Raw genomic sequence first — 17,863 nt, 5'->3', positions numbered from 1 at the left:
ACTTTATGCTAGATGAACCTAAGAGTGTGACCTTCTAAATTCTGTCTCCCAGGTAACTGAAATGACTGGTGTGAGTCACTGTCTGTGCCTGGCCTCCATGTGCAAATTACTAACTGGAGCCTCCAATGTATTTTCCTAGGATATTGATGTTAGCGCCATCCAGCTTGTAGGCAGCATGGCATGTTCACCTTTATCTAACTCCAAATGTAAACATTTTCTTATTCTATATGTCAGAGTAAACTATTTCTTTCACTTCTATTTTTACCTCTTCTACCAAAAATTACATTAGCATCATATCCTTCTTGGATGCTATCAGAAAAATTGAGATCACATTTTAAAATAAATTAATATCCCCAAGGAAAAGATGAGGTGGTATTCAGAGGACATCAGCATAATTACGATTTGACAAATGAAATGATTCTATGTCCCTGGTAGGAAGCTATGCTAGAAATTGCTAAGAGAAATGTGTACAAGGACAAATTAATCAGACTATTTTCAATAAAATGATCTAGCTCAAGGTTACTGAGTTATTTATTCTAATTTTGGGATTAAAATTGAGGTTTTGACACATTTTACATAAATTGAAACATTAAGCTGGTCATGGAACAGATGCAGGAAAACACAGGAAAAGAGAGTTTCAGTGTGACATTATTTGTGCTTTACTAATTAAAAACTACACTGTTAATTTTAATTAATTTTGAAAACAAAGCCAATTTAATACAAAGTCTAGCACTGCAATAAATCACCTTATAAGGATTAAGAAGCTTAAAAACTGAGGCTTATTTTGAAAAATATATGTAACAAATAATAATTGATACTACTTATGTGAGGACTATAAACTAGTCAAATTTGTAGAAGTAGAGAACAGAGTGGCAGGTTTAAGAGACAGAGGAAATGAGGCTCATCGTATGACATGGAATTTCTCATGAATAAACTCTAGAGGTTTAACATACAGTATAATTCTTAAATTAATAATATAGTGTGGTAGAAATAGGCTCAGTAATTATAGTTATTACAAAACAATAAAAATAAAGAGGATGAGATTACAAAGGGCTTGAAAATTACCAAGGGCTTAAAACAAATCCAGTAAGCAAATGTATAATTAGCATTCTAAGACCTTCCCTTTCATTAACCTATAGCACTTAGAATACAAGAAGAAAAATCTCTACAATGAGGTCTCCCTCCTTCATGAAGTATAAAGATTTGCGTTAAGTCTTTGTATTTCTTCACAGCATTTCCCACCAACAAGTGCCTTCGAATGCTCTAGGCATCCAAAGATTTAATAAGAATGATAATAGTACCTGTAAATAAATCAAAATTGGAATCTTTGTGAAAAAGTCATGAAGAAAATCCCTTTAAAATGATACATTTGATTCTTTTCTGTGTTCAAAATGGCATTTTCACTCAGCCATTTTGCTCATAGATTGGCACCCTACTGCATAAGCCACTGCCCCAGCCTAGCTTTTTACTAGCTATTTGGATGGACTTTTCTAACTGAACTGGTTTTGAAGTGATTTTCAAACTCCACTTTCTGAGAAGTTAGGATTCAGGCAAGAGCCTCAGTCTTCAAGAGAAAATATGTTACTATATTAGAATTGGCAATATAAAAATAGATTTGAGTACTAGTACTTCCACCTTGTAGTAGCTTTGAATCGTTAGACCTGATAATTGACCACAAAAGGAATAACTTGAATTGTACAATGGGAATAGCTTTAATTTCACAGGGATACTATAATCATAAAGAGAACTACCTGATGGAAAAATAGTATGAAAACTGGTTTATAGAAAGTGTGCTATCAATATTAAATAATTTCTGCTATGTGTATAATTTCTACTATGTGAATTTTCTGCCAGCATAACAGTGACATTGTCATATTGGTAAATAGAAATTTACTAATAATCAATACCAGATATATCTTACTGTGTACAAAGATCTTTAGCATCATCATATCTTGCTGGAAAGAAATGTTGATCTCAGTGGCATCAATGGGTTATTTTCATGCTGTATAGAGTAATTATATTATTTTTGTTTTCCAGTGGGACTGGAATTGTAGCTCAGACCCTTGCACTTTGCTAGGCAAGTGTTCTTCCTCTCAAGTTATACACTCAGCCCTTTTGGTTTAGCTACATTCAGAAGAGTCTTGCATTTAAGCCACACTGGCCTGAGCCTCAATCTTTATATAGCTTGAATGACATACACAAAAATACCCAATTTTACTGGTGATGGGATATTGCAAATTTTTGACCCAGGCTAGACTGCAAACATAATCCTCCTGATTTCTGTCTCCTAATCATCTGGGACTAAAGACATGTTGCTAGCAGAATAGGCACTACATTCTTAAGAAGGTGATGAGTTGACTTTGAAGTTCAGGAGTAAAATGTCAGGTTCGTGATATTAATAATGTGGGCAACAAGTTTCTTAATGATTGAATTGGGGTCAAGCGATTATTGTGAAGTCTAAGGTCAAAATTTTTTATACACTGGAATTTATCCTATGAAGTATATCTAAAATATATCTGACTTTTCTTAGTAGTGACTTTCAGCAATATTCACATTTGTCAGGAAATGTATCTATCCCCAGGGAATTAATATGAATTTTACATAAAATAATTGTGCTTCAATTTTCCAGTCAGGAAACTGAATGAGATTACCACACTAGGTTGACAGGTCCTTATCTCAGTTAGAGACCATCTTATTACCATAAACAGAGGTCTCTGGAGGGAGACAGCAAAAACATGCCATGCTTAAAAAACTGTGATACATCTAATTTGGGTATAAATATTGACCAAAGAAGATGTGTCAGGATGAAACCAGAAGGGGTGAAGTAAACATGTTCTATTTAAAGTCATACAGAAGAATTCCCATTGGTTTCTGGGAAATATTTGTTTGAAACTTCTGTCCTTTCTGCTAAGGCCTAGTCATAAAAATTACTATGAAATCATACAAATCATGAAAGTTCTCATAAAAATACATAGAATTTGACTCTCTATAAGTCTGTGTATCTCATTAGTAGCTGAATAGGTGAATTTTCTCTGAAGTTAAAAATGCCTTTTGTTTTGCTTTTTTTTTTTTGGTCGATCCAGGGTCTGAGCACTGTTCCTGACCTTATTTTGTCAAGGCTGGTGCTCTACCACTTGAGCCATATCTCTACTTCTGGCTTTTTTGATAGTTTGTGTAAATTAGAGTCTCAAGGTTTACCCTGCCTCAGCTGGCTTCAAACCACAATCTGCAGATCTCAGCCTCCTGAGTAGCTAGAATTACAGGCATGAGTGACCCTGTTCCCAGCTGAAATGCTTTTATAAATGAAATTGTGTAGATATTTTTTTAAATCCCTGTTGTGACTGATAATTAAAAGACTTGTCTGTACAGGTCCCACATGATTTCCAAGTTTGATATGGGAAGACCAAGATCACAAACATTTTAGTAAAAATAACACTAACATATGTAAAAAAATTGTCATCTGTTAAGGAATTTTAATGCTCAAATTCATAAGTTATTAGCACAACAAATAAATGATAGCTTCTTTCTGAATGGAATGAGTTCATTTTTCCTCATTTTCTTATTTCAAATTTTATCTTTTATCTTTGAATGATTTTACAAAGAGATTATAATGTGACATGTCCATTTATATGAAAAATGTACCTTGATCAGCATCACCTTCCATCATTATCCTTCTCCCAGATATCCTTTCCCTCCCACATCACGTCAAGTTTCCCATGTGATTTTTCATGTACATACATTAACATTCTGTCTACTTGACCAATATTGCATTTCCCATTTATCCATCCCCTCAAACTAACCCTCTGTTATAAATGTATTTGACCATCCTGATACTCATTTTGTTGATTTGCCCATTAAATGTTGAGTTCACATCATTATACTTCACTCCTGAAGATACTGTACTTAAGTTGATCTAATCATGTACATATGTATATAACCCTGTGTGTTTACATGGAAGGATGTATTTGGGTCTAAATTCCACCTAAAGGTCAATTATGAAAATGGTGACATTGATCTAGATTCATTTTATTCATATATTGTTGTGTTGAATGTCAACTTCTTTGTGTGACTTAAACATTAAAAAAAACAGGAATAAAAAAATAAAATTTCACCTACAAACCTGTCACTCTGTTCTTTTTTATATGAACACAAAATAGAAGAAAAATCTGACGTGGTATCCTCCTCTACAGTGAAAGTCTGTTCTTCCATTTGAATACTTGGTTTTCAGATACCTATTAAAATGACTCTTTTGTAGAACAGTCACAGCTGAGATCTGCTTCTAGAGAAATGTTTAACAATTTCTATCTCATCTACTGAATTAGAGTTTCTCAACTTGGCACTTTTGACAACTGTGTCCAAACAATACTTCGTTGGACAAGGCTGCCCTATACATGGACAGTAGATGCTAGTTTGCACTCCTCACCTCAGTAGTGGCCTGCACAAACAAACAAACAAAAATGTTCTTAGGCATTGCAAGATATTATATAGGAGATGTGTTTTCCTCTGCTTGAGGACTGCCTTAATAGATATTTAAAACATTAATTTCTAACAGTTGTTCAATCCAGGGAAAAAGATATGATAATTCTAAGAACATTCAGGAAAACATGAACTAGAAACTTGGGCAGAACTTCAAACAATATTAATTAAAGTTTTGTGTGTGTGTGTGTGTGTGTGTGTGTGTGTGTGTGTGTGTGCGCGTGTGTGATTTGTGCTTGCAGAATCATTTCATTTTGTGTTTGGTGTTTGTTTTATTTGAATAGGTACCAGAAACTTAACAGTCTAAAAGAAAATCCAATTTTATTTTCAATATGATAAAGTAAACACAGCTCTTTTCCCTAGGATCTTCTGGGTGTTCTTTTGTTTCTGCTTTTTGTGTTTTGATGAACAGTTTCTTCAAACATAATAACAATGTCTTATATCAGTTTCTGTGTCAAAAAATGAAACAAATACAACAAAACTTCTTGTTTTAAAACATCTAGCAGAATCCCTAGTGTCCAGAAAGAACCATAGAGCACTCAATACAAGGATTCCAAATCTGGCAGCAGTTCAGGGTTCGACTTGCATGAATCTTTTGAAACAGAGGTAGTCATTCAAAACAATTTCATTAAACATAGACAGGCAACAAATGTAAATGGAATTTTAGGCCCATCATGAGATGACCTCTCAAGATTCAATAAAGCAACTCAGGATTATGAGCTTCCTTCTGCCTCCAGACATCACTCAAACCATCCATTCTAGGTTTTATATACTGGGTGCTACTGAGGCTAATTTACTCAAGCATCAATGGGTATGGAGACAATGACATTCACCATTTATGTCTCCAAATGGCAAAATTTAATGGACTCAGTTCCTCCTCCCATGAAAAAAATATTGCTTATAAAACCCCTCTGCAAAGGGAAGTGGCAGTTCACTCCTTGTCCACCTCATTTCTCATGGGATAATACTCAACTCCTAATCAATGAGTGGGGTATCTCAAAATACCAGGACACATGGGTTTGTGTTTATAATGCTGTGGTGTTTACTTAGGAGGTTATATTTGAGGTCTGAAATCCACCTAAAGATCAATGATGAAAGGTGTGATATTGATTAAGATTCATTGTATACATATACTTCATTGTTGAATGAAAACTCTTTTGTACAACTATTTAAAGCTAAAAAGAAAAAGAAAGGAAGGAAGGAAGGAAGGAAGGAAGAAAGAAAGAAAGAAAGAAAGAAAGAAAGAAAGAAAGAAAGAAAGAAAGAAAGAAAGAAAGAAAGAAAGAAAGAAAGAAAGGAAGAAAGAAAGAAAGAAAGAATAAAATTTTTACCTTGACACATGCTGCTGCTATTATGTTGGCAATAAAGTTAGATCAGGGCAATTCTGCTTTTCACAAGTGGTAGCTGGTAGATCCACACTTAATAAGTGACAGTGTGGTATTTTAAAATATGGTTTGTCTGTTCTGTAATTTGGAGTTATGAATATCAGTGTGCTTACTAATTGCATGGCAATAGGATCACTATTGTGTGTGACAGCAGAAGTTGCAGGAAGTTAGTACTACCATGTCAGTTAGCCCATGGCTTGAAAGAACAAATCAGACATTGTTTCAGGCCTTTGTTGTTATACCTTTGTACAAAGAACAGATGGACACGTTGTTGAACCCATCCACATATATTTGCAAAATTTCAAGTGATGAAGTGGTATCTACATACTGAATATAAAGACAGCCTGAGTTGGTATAGTAACCCAGTGTATCTTTCCTTATATTTCTACCATTATAAGTTCATGTATATATAGCTTATAGGTAGAGTATATATGTATATATATATATATATACATATAATTTATTATATATAAAACATTTCATACACATGCTATATAACATATGTAACTTATACATGTACGTATACACATAAAAATATATAACATATATACACACACTCATACAGATATAGGTAACATTTCACTTTAGTTATAATTTATACATATGTATGTATGTATGTATACATATATATATATATATATGAATTAACATGAAAATAAAATTCTTAACAATGCTTAAAGAAATCTCATTCTTACAAGTTTAACCAAGCTGAACTCTTTCTCAAATACCTGTAGGGAGAGTTGATATTCAATATTCCTCACACTGGAACTATTAGTCATACATATACAAATACATATATGCCTATGCTCTTGCAAGCTTTTCTTTTTCGAAATAACTTCAAATTTTTAAAATAAACGATTCAACCTGGTACTTTGTGTGTTCATTTTTGTTGAATATCATGAACATTTGAATTCCTTTCTAATCTCTTCCATGACCCACTGGTGATTCAACAGTGTGTTGTTCAGCCTCCATGTGTTACAGGACTTTCTTTGGTGGCTTTTGGTGCTGAGTTCTAATTTTATTCCCTTGTGGTCTGAGAGAATATAGGTCATAACTTCAATGTTTCTAAATTTGCACAAGTTTGCTTTGTTACCTAAAATGTTGCCTATTTTTGGAAAATGTTCCATGTGCTACTGAGAAAAATGTGTATTCTGATGCTGCTGGGTGAAATATTCAGTAGATTTCTGTTAAATCTAGTTGATCTATGCAGTTGTTTAGATCTGTGGTTTCTCTGTTGAGTTTTTGCCAAGTTGATCTTTCTAATGGGGTTAGTGGTGTGTTAAAGTCCCCAACAATTAATGTCTTTAGATCTATGTGAGATTTGAGGTAAAGTAGTGTTTCTTGGATAAATCTGGTTCTCTGTTGTTTGGTGAATAGATATTTAGAATTGTAATATCCTCCTGAAGAAGAGATCCCTTAATTAGTATGTAGTGACCTTCTTTATCTCTTCTCACTAATTTTAATTTGAAGTCTACTTTATCTGATATTAGGATTGCAACTCCCTCCTGTTTATGGGGGCCATTTTTATTCCTGTCTTTCACTTTCAAAATATGTTTGTTTTTATGGGAAAGGTGTGACTCTTGAAGGCAGCAGATAGAAGGATCTTGCTTTTTAATCCAACTAGACAGTCTATGTCACTTAATTGGAGAGTTAAATCCATTAATGTTGAGAGTTAGAACTGAGAGGTGTTTGGTAGTTCTGCCATTTTATCCACCTTCTTGGGAAATGTGACAATTGGACTCTTCCTGTGTTTTTTGGATTCTCAATTTAGGTGTGATTTCTTGACCTTTTTTGTGGCTTTGTTGGTTTTCTATGTGTAGGACATCTTTAAGTATCTCTTGTAGAGCTGGTTTGGTGGAGATATATTGTTTCAGTTTTTCTTTACTATGGAAAGTTCTTATTTGACCTTCCATTATGAAGGAGAATTTTAGCTGAGTACAGCATTCTTGGTTGATAGTTATTTGCCTTTAGGGCATGGCATACATCATTCCAGGCTTTTCTTGCTTTAATTGTCTCTGCTGAGAAATCTGAGGTGATTCTAATTGGTTTCCCTTTATAGATGATTGATCATTTCTCCTTGATAGTTTTAAGGAGCCTTTCCTTGGTCTGAATTGATCCTGCATGGATTATGATGTGACAGTGGGATGTCCTGTTCTGGTCTGGTCTATTTGGGGTCCTAAAAGCTTCTTGTATCTGAATAGGCATATCTTTTCGCATGTTTTGGAAGTGTTCTGCTAGGATCCTGTTAAATAAATTTCCTAGACCATTAACTGCTGTCTCTAGTTGCTCCTCTACACCCATTATCCTCAGATTAGGCCTTCTGATGCTGTCTTCTAAATGTTGAATAGATCTATCATATTTCTTAGATTTGTCTTGGATAGTTGTATGTTCTTTATCATATCTAGCCTGCCTTCAATCCCCGATATTAGATCTTCTGCATGGTCTAACCTACTATCAAGACTTCCTACTTTGTTTTTTATTTCCTTTCCTTCTAATTAGTGAGCTTTGATGGCTTCAAATTCTTTGTTGGAGCTTTGTTTTAGATCTTGTATGGACTTCTTTACTTCCTTAATTTCGTGTTCAATGTTTATTCTCAAATCCCTTAGTTGATTGTTATGGTTTCTTTCGAGTCCCTTTCCTTCTGTTGGGCTCCATTCAGCATTCCCTGTGTGGTCTCCCTGGATTCCTTCAGCTGTCTGTTTATGGATTCCATGATTGCCTCTATTGATCTTTGTGTATTCTCATCCTACTCATGCAATTCCTGTATTAATTTTGGATTAGCTTCCTCATGTTCATGATATACCTGTATTAATTTTTGGTTAGTCTCATGCTCACAAAGTTCCTGCATTTATCTTTGTTTAGCCCCAACTCGCTCCTTATCATATTCACCCTGAGTCCTTTGCAGGCTTTCCATCTTTTCATTCACTATGTTTACCAGTAGTGTTTGTAGAGCTTTTTTGGGAACTCTCCTCTGGATTATTCATTAACTGTTCAGTCATCTGGTTATCATGAGTTGGTGTTGAGAGATACCTGGACTTGCCATTTTTTGTGTGTTTCTCCAGCTTGTTCTGCCTATTTGGTATGAAAGTAACACCAATTTTGAGCTAGAAAACTAGTTCAAGGCAAGCATTAACCAGAGTCCTGTAGTTGCACAGTCAAAATGCCTGCAGATATAATCTAGTTCAAACATTTATTCAACATCAAAAAACTATGGATTAAGAACATCAAAGAGGGATTCAGCAGATCAGAAATTAGTAGGTTTAGGGAGATTGTGGGGAAAAATATGATCAGAGGGATGTGCAGAGGTAAAAGGAAAGAGTGAATTTAACCAAGTCTTAATCTCAGAGAGGAAATGGGTAGAACAGAAAGAAAGGAGAGAGATAAAGAAACAAGAAGAAATGAAAAAAAGCACAAAAATTTATATTTAAAAAATGAAACACTTAAAAGTATGTAAGTATAAAGAAATAATACTGATAGAACAGGATAGAACAAGAGGAGGAGAGAGACAAAAAGGAAAAATGAAAAAATAAAAACTTTAAAAATGTAATATTTAATAATTATATAGGTATAAATAATACTACTAGTAAAGAAGTTAAGCCTAAGAGGTTTGAATTGAGTAACCAATTTCTGAATTAAGTATGTACACAATGAAAAATAAGGTCTATTAATCAATGGTGGATATATATCTAAGGATGAAAAGACTAGCAATTAAGTCATGTCAAAAAAAATGGGCCAAAAGGTTAAAAAATATATAAAACACATACACACACACATACACACACACACACACACACACACACACACACACACACACACACACGCACACACCTAAAATAAAAATTATGAAAGAAAAAAATAGCAAACAATTTTTTGAAAATTAAGGAAAATATTAGATACAAAAAGAGTCTCTTGGTGGAGTCTCTGGTTTGCTTGTAGTGTTTGGTTTTCCTGTGGCTTGATTTGTTTCTTAAGCCAGTTTGTTTGAGCAGGCAGAAAAAGCTCTGTCTTATCCAGGGTTTTGACCAGTTCCTCTGGGACAAAGCAAAGGCAGTATTCAGAAGCAAGTTTATAGCTCTGAGTTCCTATATCAACAAATTGGAGAGATCTGAAACCAACAATTTCATGAGACATCTGAACCTCCTTGTAAAAAAACAAGAAGTTAAACCCCAATAAAGTAGATGGAAATAAATAATTAAAATTAAGTCAGAATTAAATTAATTAGAATCCAAAAAATAATAGAAAGAATCAACAAAGCAAAGAGTTGGTTCTTTGGAAAAATTAACAAAATTGACAGATCCTTAGCAAATCTTATCGGAAATAGAAGAGAATACACCCGAATAAACAAACTTAGAGATGAAAATGGAAACATCACCACAGAAACAACCAAGATTCTAAACATTATAAGGGAATAATTCTCAAACTTTTATGCTACTAAATTTGAAAATCTGAAAGAAATGGACAATTTCCTAGCAAATATCGACATGCCAAAGCTCAACCAAGATGAATTAAACCAACTTAACAGACCCATATCAAGCGAGGAAATAGAAACAGCGATAAGAGACCTCCCATCTAAGAAAAGCCCAGGACCAGATGGACTTACAGCAGAATTCTACAAGGCCTTCAAAACAAAACTCACATCAATACTCTTCCAACCCTTCAATGAAATTGAAAGAGAAAGTTCACTACCGAACTCATTCTATGAAACCATTATAAGCCTCATCCCAAAACTAGGCAGGGATTCATCAAAAAAAGAGAAGTATAGACCCACTTCTTTGATGAACATAGACTTAAAACTTCTCAACAAAATTTTGGCCAATCGACTTTAACAATTCACCGAAAAAAATCTTAAACCACGATCAAACAGGATTCATTTCAGGGATGCAAAGCTGGTTCAATATATGCAAATCAATTAACATAATTCATCACATCAACAAGAGCAAGGATAAAAACTACATGGTTACCTCAATAGACTCAGAAAAAGTATTTGACAAGATCCAACACTCCTTTTTGATGAAGGCTCTGGAATCCATGGAACATTCCTCAATACAATGAAGGTTGTATATGACAAACATAAACCAGCATTTTACTTGATGGTGAAAAATTAAAGCCATTTCCTCTAAACTCAGGAATGAGACAAGGATGTCCACTCTCTCCACTTCTCTTCAATTTAGTATTAGAATGCCTAGCTACAGCAATATGACATGATGCAAACATAAAAGGGATCAAAATAGGGGAAGCTGAAGTAAAACTCTACTTTTTGCAAATGATATGATCTTGTATTTAAAGAATCCCATGGACTCCACTCCCAAATTACTCAAGCTGTTCAAAACTGGCAAAGTAGCAGGGTATAAAATTAACCCTCAAAAATCAATGGCTTTTCTGTATGTCCACAATGAGAAGAGTGTGGCTGAAATTAGGAAAACAACTCCTTTTGTAATAGCCCCATAAAAAATAAAATACCTATGAATTAACTAAAGAAGTGAAGGACCTCTATGATGAAAATTTTAAAAATCTAAAAAAGGAAATCAAAACAGAACGTAGGAAGTGGAAAAACCTCCAATGTTCCTGGATTGGAAGGATCAACATCGTGAAAATGGCAAAACTACCCAAGCCTAGCTACAAATTCAATGTGAAACCTACCAATATTCCAACTTCGTTCTTCAATGAAACAGAAGAAGCAATTCAAATATTCATATGGAACAATAAAATACCTGGAATTGCAAAAACGATCCTTAACAGAAAGAACAGTGCTGGAGGAATATCAATACCAAATTTCAAACTCTACTACAAAGCCATATTAATCAAAACAGTTTAATACTGGCACAAGAACAGACCTGAGGACCAATGGAATAGAATTGAAAACCCAGAAATGAACCCAGAGACCTACAGCCACCCAATCTTTGGGATAAGGGAGCTAAAAAATAGAGTGGAAGAAAGACCTCTTCAGTAAATGGTGCTGGCAAAACTGGTTAATCAGCTATAGAAAACTAAAGCTAGATCCTTGTATATCACCCTGCACCAGAATCAACTCCAAATGGATCAAAGACCTTGAAATCAAAGCAAACACGCTGTAAACATTACAGGAAGGAATAGGAGAAACCGTAGGTCTCCTTGGAACAGGCCAAAATTTTCTTAATAGAGACCCAGAAACACAGCAAATCAAAGAAATTGAGCAAATGAGATTGCATGAAACTGCAGAGCTTCTGCATGGCAAAGGACATAGCTAGTAAGATAAATAAAAAACCCACAGATTGGGAGAAGATCTTCACTAGCCATGCAACAGAAAAGGGTCTCATATATAAAATATACTTGGAACTCAAAAAATTAAATTTCCCAACAACAAATCCTCAAAGAAACAACTGTCCCATAAATAAGTGGACTAAAGGCTTAAAAAGAAACTTCTCTGAATAGGAAATAGGAATGGCCAATAGACACATGAAGAAATGCGCAACCTCTCTAGCCATAAACAAAACACAAATCAAAACAACATTGAAATTCCACCTCACCCCAGTTAGAATGGTTATAATCAAGAACTCTGGTAACAACAGATGCTGGAGGGGATGTTGCCAAAAGGGAACCCTACTGCATTGTTGGTGGGAGTGTAAACTTGTTCAACCACTTTGGAAAGTATTATGGAGTTTCCTCAAAATACTCCACATAGAGCTCCCCTATGACCCAGCAATCCCACTTTGGGCATTTACTCAAATGATCACAAACAAGACCATACTAAAGCTACCAGCACAACTATGTTTACTGCAGCATTATTTACCATGACTAAGGTATGGAACCAACCCTGATGCCCCTCAGTAGGTCAATGGATGGAGAAAATGTGATACATACATACATATATATATATATATATATATATATATATATATATACACACACACACACACACACACACAATGGAATTCTACACCTCCATCAGAAAGCATAACATTGCCCCATTTTTTTACAAAATGAAAAGACTTGAAAAAAATTATATTAAGTGAACTAAGCATGCCCAAAGAAACATAGGTCCCATGGATTCCCTTTTTTTTTTGGATTCCCTTATTTTCAATAACTAGTATATTTCTGGGACAAGCATAAAAGGTCAAAAGCTATGTACATATGATCATTTAAGATGATGTTAAATGAAATGAACCTCAAGATGGGGACACAAGTGATTTTTTATTTCTTGCTGTTGTTTCTAACATATTTATAATGTATCATGTGATTTTTTTTCTTTGTATGTTCCTCCCCTACAGTATAATCCCAGTTCTCACTGTATTTGATGTTGGTGCCCTACATCTTGTATATACACTTCTCTAATTTGGGGAAGGGAAGGGAAAAAACAAAATACTTAAATAGGGATACAGACTGACCCATTGTAACAATGAGATATACAAGACACTATGTTGAGAAATGAACTTTACAATTTAGGCCAGGGTATGGGGGGGGAGGTGTAGTTGTGGAGGCTGGATGGAAAGGATGATAGGAGAAAAACAAAGGAGGAGGCAACAGTGCTTGATAGGAAAGGGACTCAATACTTTGCTCATTTAACTGTAACCCCTACAGTATTTTTCAATAAAAACCTATTTTAAAAAACCAGTCAACCTCTTTGGTAGCAGTTTTCAGTTCAATTCCTATGTCTCACCAAATCTACTATATCCTTGGCAATAGATTGGATTATATCCAAGACCACTATTTGTTTTAAAATGTTCACTACCATTCTGAAGAGCATTTCACTCTAGCTATAAGAACAGGCAAAACAGAAACAACAAGTTGTGCTCCAGAAGACCATGATTCAGTCACAGCCACTCTGAAAATCAGCACTCGAAGGTATCAGTCCCAGACAAGCCTAGCTGAATCTCAGGATGACTCTGAACACAACACAGCTATTTGCAACATGGTCCAGGAGCAATCATTTCCCCTGGTAGTTCAAAAGAAAGCTTGTGATTAGTATAATACTCTTGTGATTAAATCATTATGCAATAACTATGATTATTGAAACTGGAAGCTGTGCTATGATAAGTGGAAATGACAATGAAGCATTCGCTTGCTGCATTCATTTCTCTTTCCTTTTTAACCTGGATGATCTGATACTAGGAGTGAAAGCCTCAAGACCCACGGCTTGTGGGTCTTACCAGTACATCATCCATCAGCTGCACTGACAGTGCCAGCTGTTTCTAAGCACCACTGCCAAGAGCATTGAGCTTCTGACCTACCAGGTATTCTTTCTAAAAGCTGGAACCCTAAGCCTATAATTCTCATGCATTGAAGATATGAGACTTTGAATCTGTTAGTCCAGTCAATAAGACTTTGGAATTCAAGAGCCCAGGACCACCAAGACAAAAGTTGTAACTTATCTTCTTGTAATGTCTGAGTAGATCCAAAGTACCTAAGTCATATGAATTATAATAAGTAGGCCTTACCAGTCTAAGATGCCCCATATCTCATCAATATAGAAAGAATTTTATTAATAAAATCCTTATTGGTACATTTTAATAGACTCATGGTATCAAAATGTGAGTAAAAGAAAGAGGTGAGTTAGTCCTGTCTCTCCAGGGACTTTATCTCTTGTACCAGCATCTTTCTTGCATTGCAAATATCAGAAATTCATTTTTGGTTGTAAGCTTCTAAGTATAAAAGAGGCATATTATCTTTAGAATAATAATAGTAAAATACCTTTTAAGTGTTCATTATTAAAGTAAGGAAACCATATATCTTTCTTTACAAATTCTTAATGTGGTGTAAAATTTCACATATTGGCCCTGATTTAGAATGTCAACTTTGTTTATGAATAGTAAGTGACAGAAAAAGATTAGCATCCTAGAAGCATCAATCATCATTGTGCCCTATAATTTTTGGCTTCATGCTCTTTGATAGCCTCTTCATAAGGCAATGATTTTGTAAGAATTTTATATATCAAGAACAAATAATACTTTGTTATCTCCTCTATTATGCTTAGTTGAAGTCCTTTCTCTAAATTAAAAAGTTTTATTTCTGGCTAGGCATCGGTGGTTTTTTGCCTATAATCCTAGCTATTCAGGAGGCTGAGATCTGAGGATCACAGTTTGAGACCAGCCCAGGCAGGAAAGTCTGTGAGACTATTATCTTCAGTAAACTATTCAGAAAAGCTGGAAGTGGTACTGTGACCCAAGTGGTAGAGCTCTAACTAGCTTTGAGGAAAAGAAGCTCAGAAACTGAGCCCAGGCCCTGAGTTCAAGGCCCAGGACCAACAAATTGAAACATATTATTGCTTGTTAAGTAATTATTTGGTAATTGTGTAAATTTTATAATTGATGTCAAGCCTGGAAAAAAATCTGTTTATGATTTATAAAATTTGTACTCAAGCGAGGTGCCATTGGCTTAAGCCTGTAATCCTGGCTGCTCCAAAGGTTGGGATGTTAGAATTACAGTTCAAGGCCAGCTGGGGCAGGAAAAGACCATGAAACTCTTTTTTCCAATTAACCACCAAAAAGGCAGAAGTAGAGCTCTGGCTCAAGTGGTAGAGTAGTGGTAGTCTTGGGAAAAAAGCTCACAGACAGTGCCCAAGCTCTGAGTTCAAGTTCTGGGATTGTTGCTCATGGGTGCACATGCACACACACAAACACACGCACATATACATACACAATGTATACAAATTTCTCAAACTGAACTTATTGGGCTTGGTGTATTACAAACACTGTTTCGTGTTCCCCAAACACAAATTTCTTCAAGAATGCATCCAAGGACATACTCATTTCACAACGATTATCTTAATCCTTGCATAGTTTGGTTAGTTCAATTAAGTTGACATATCAAATGGTAGAAGTATTCCCAGAACCTTTCTATATACTCAAATAACTCTCCATGCATATGGTTGATAAGTCTATAATAATAGCTCACTAAAAATGTAAATGCAATTCCTCATCAATTTCACTTCTCAGGTCATAAAATATGTAATCAATTTAAAACCTGCTGATAAAAGTTGGATTATAATCATGGATTCTCAGAACTAGAGAAGCAACAGTTTTAATGAATTGATACTCAAAGACTTCACAAAAACATATGCTCATGAAAACCTATTTACGTGAAAAAACTTGAATTATATGGTCTTATTTTCACTATTGTTTCTACATAGAGTAAGAAAATACTGATTTTTTTTCCTATCACTAAACATGAATCTTGCCATTGTTAAGATTACTGCTTTTCTAGTTTTCTTGCAACCTGTTTTACTCTCTTCTGTCTTTAAAAGAAAAGGGAGAGGTATAGAATATGTCAGTGTGCTCAATCACAGAATGTAAGTCCCTTCCTCTAGGGTATACCAAGCAGTTAAAGAAGCAGGAGATGTAGGCAGGAAGTTCAATAGTAAACTACATTAATTTACTTACAACTTCACAAGGTCCCTGGATGATTTTAAGAGTGACAGATCCAATATTTTATGTGCTGCAACTTTTTGACATTTCTTGACTCAAATTCACCAAGAAGCCTCCCTTGTAATATATACAATCACTATATGGTGCTTTTTAACTTCTAATGTTTCAATCCTTTCCCAAAATTATTCAAACATTTTACTTTATAAAACTTTACTTTTAGATATTAAACACTTCTGGATCTGAATAAAGTCTCTGTTAATTCACACACTCAAAACTTGTATATTCCCCTTAATGAAAGACAAGAAAAATGGTTAAGCATGTTTCATTTACTTAAATTAATTCTGTGGTATTAAACTTAAATATTTCATCCTTAATCTCAATTTTGAAATTTCATCCTACATTTCAGAATATTAATCATACGATTCTGTTATTGAGTATTTGCACTATTGCCTCATGCATTTGCTACATTTCGTTTAATGATGATGACTATTTTATTAGACATTTGCCTCTATTTAAAAGCATCTTCCTTCGAGCAATTTCCTTACCATGTGGAAAGTCATGGTAAGGATTTTCTATGTAATACCACCATCTCTTGGTCACCAATGAATATGCATGGCTGCATTTTAATTCAACCTCAGGAAATGATCAATGGATTGTTAGAAAATGTTCAATTCAATCCATTCTTAAAATTAAATACAATTGTGAAATACTCAGGGTTTTATCTCTACCATTGGCATTGTAAAGTCCTTTCCCCTTTGTCTTAAATGAAGTTCCCAACTTGTATCATGTCACTCTGAATTTTATGACTGCAATGATATATATTTATTATTTGCATGATGTGTTTCTAAAGGGCTTCCAGTAGAAATTTCTCTCTAGTCATTTGAAACTTCTTTCCTGAAATCTTCTATATCCTTAGTATAGCAGTTCAGGCTTTTATTTCCAGTGGAGTATAACCAACCAACAGGTTGAAATTATTTTGTGTTTGTTGTTTGCCATTGTGTGCATTTTTTAAAGTTTATTTATTTTGATATTTGGTTTGTGACTTTTGTTTTTACCAGAAGTTTCTTAAACTTAAAAGGTAAGATGTAATCAAACTTGCGGGAAAGACAGACAGTCTTGTATGAAAGGAAAATTTGATGTGGGATTAAAATTTTTAAGCTTGCTTATATGCTATCATCATTAGTTTGCTAGTATCTGCACAAATTAAAAAAATCCTGTTGAATCTATAAAATATATTCGCTAGGGCTGGGAAGGTGGTTCAGTGGTAGAGTGTTTGCGTTGCATGCATGAGGCCCTGGTTTGATTCATCAGCCCCACTTATGCAGAAAAAGCCGGAAGTGGCTCTGTGCCCAAGTGGTAGAGCGCTAGCCTTGAGCTGAAGAGCTGAGGGACAGCGCCCAGGCCCTGAGTTCAAGCCCCACAACTGACTATATATACATATATATATATATGTATATATTTGTATGTATATGTATAAGCTAGTGCAGTTGTTAGTATACATTCCAGTTTATCACTGGTGAAAATATTAAAATTAGACTCCCACAGAAAAGAGATCTGTTTAAGTTTCTTTTACTATAAGGATAGGGTAGTTGCTTAGTAAATGGCTCCAAACTAAAATATGAGTATTTCTGGCTTTCTTATTTCATTTCTAGCATCAATTAT

At 34.6% G+C, this 17,863-nt stretch overlaps 1 protein-coding gene across 1 annotated transcript in view; it reads left to right on the top strand.

The window, feature by feature from the left end:
* Positions 1-17,863, top strand: part of Ano3 (anoctamin 3) — a 304,851-nt gene that overhangs the window by 28,640 nt on the left and 258,348 nt on the right. The gene's annotated exons all lie outside the window — the stretch shown is intronic.

Source organism: Dipodomys spectabilis, unplaced genomic scaffold, assembly GCF_019054845.1.
Source record: "Dipodomys spectabilis isolate Male_0828 unplaced genomic scaffold, ASM1905484v1 ptg000145l, whole genome shotgun sequence".
NCBI classification, from domain to species: domain Eukaryota; kingdom Metazoa; phylum Chordata; class Mammalia; order Rodentia; family Heteromyidae; genus Dipodomys; species Dipodomys spectabilis.
Note: the sequence above shows the minus strand (reverse complement) of the source record. Positions and strands in the feature narration are given on the sequence as shown.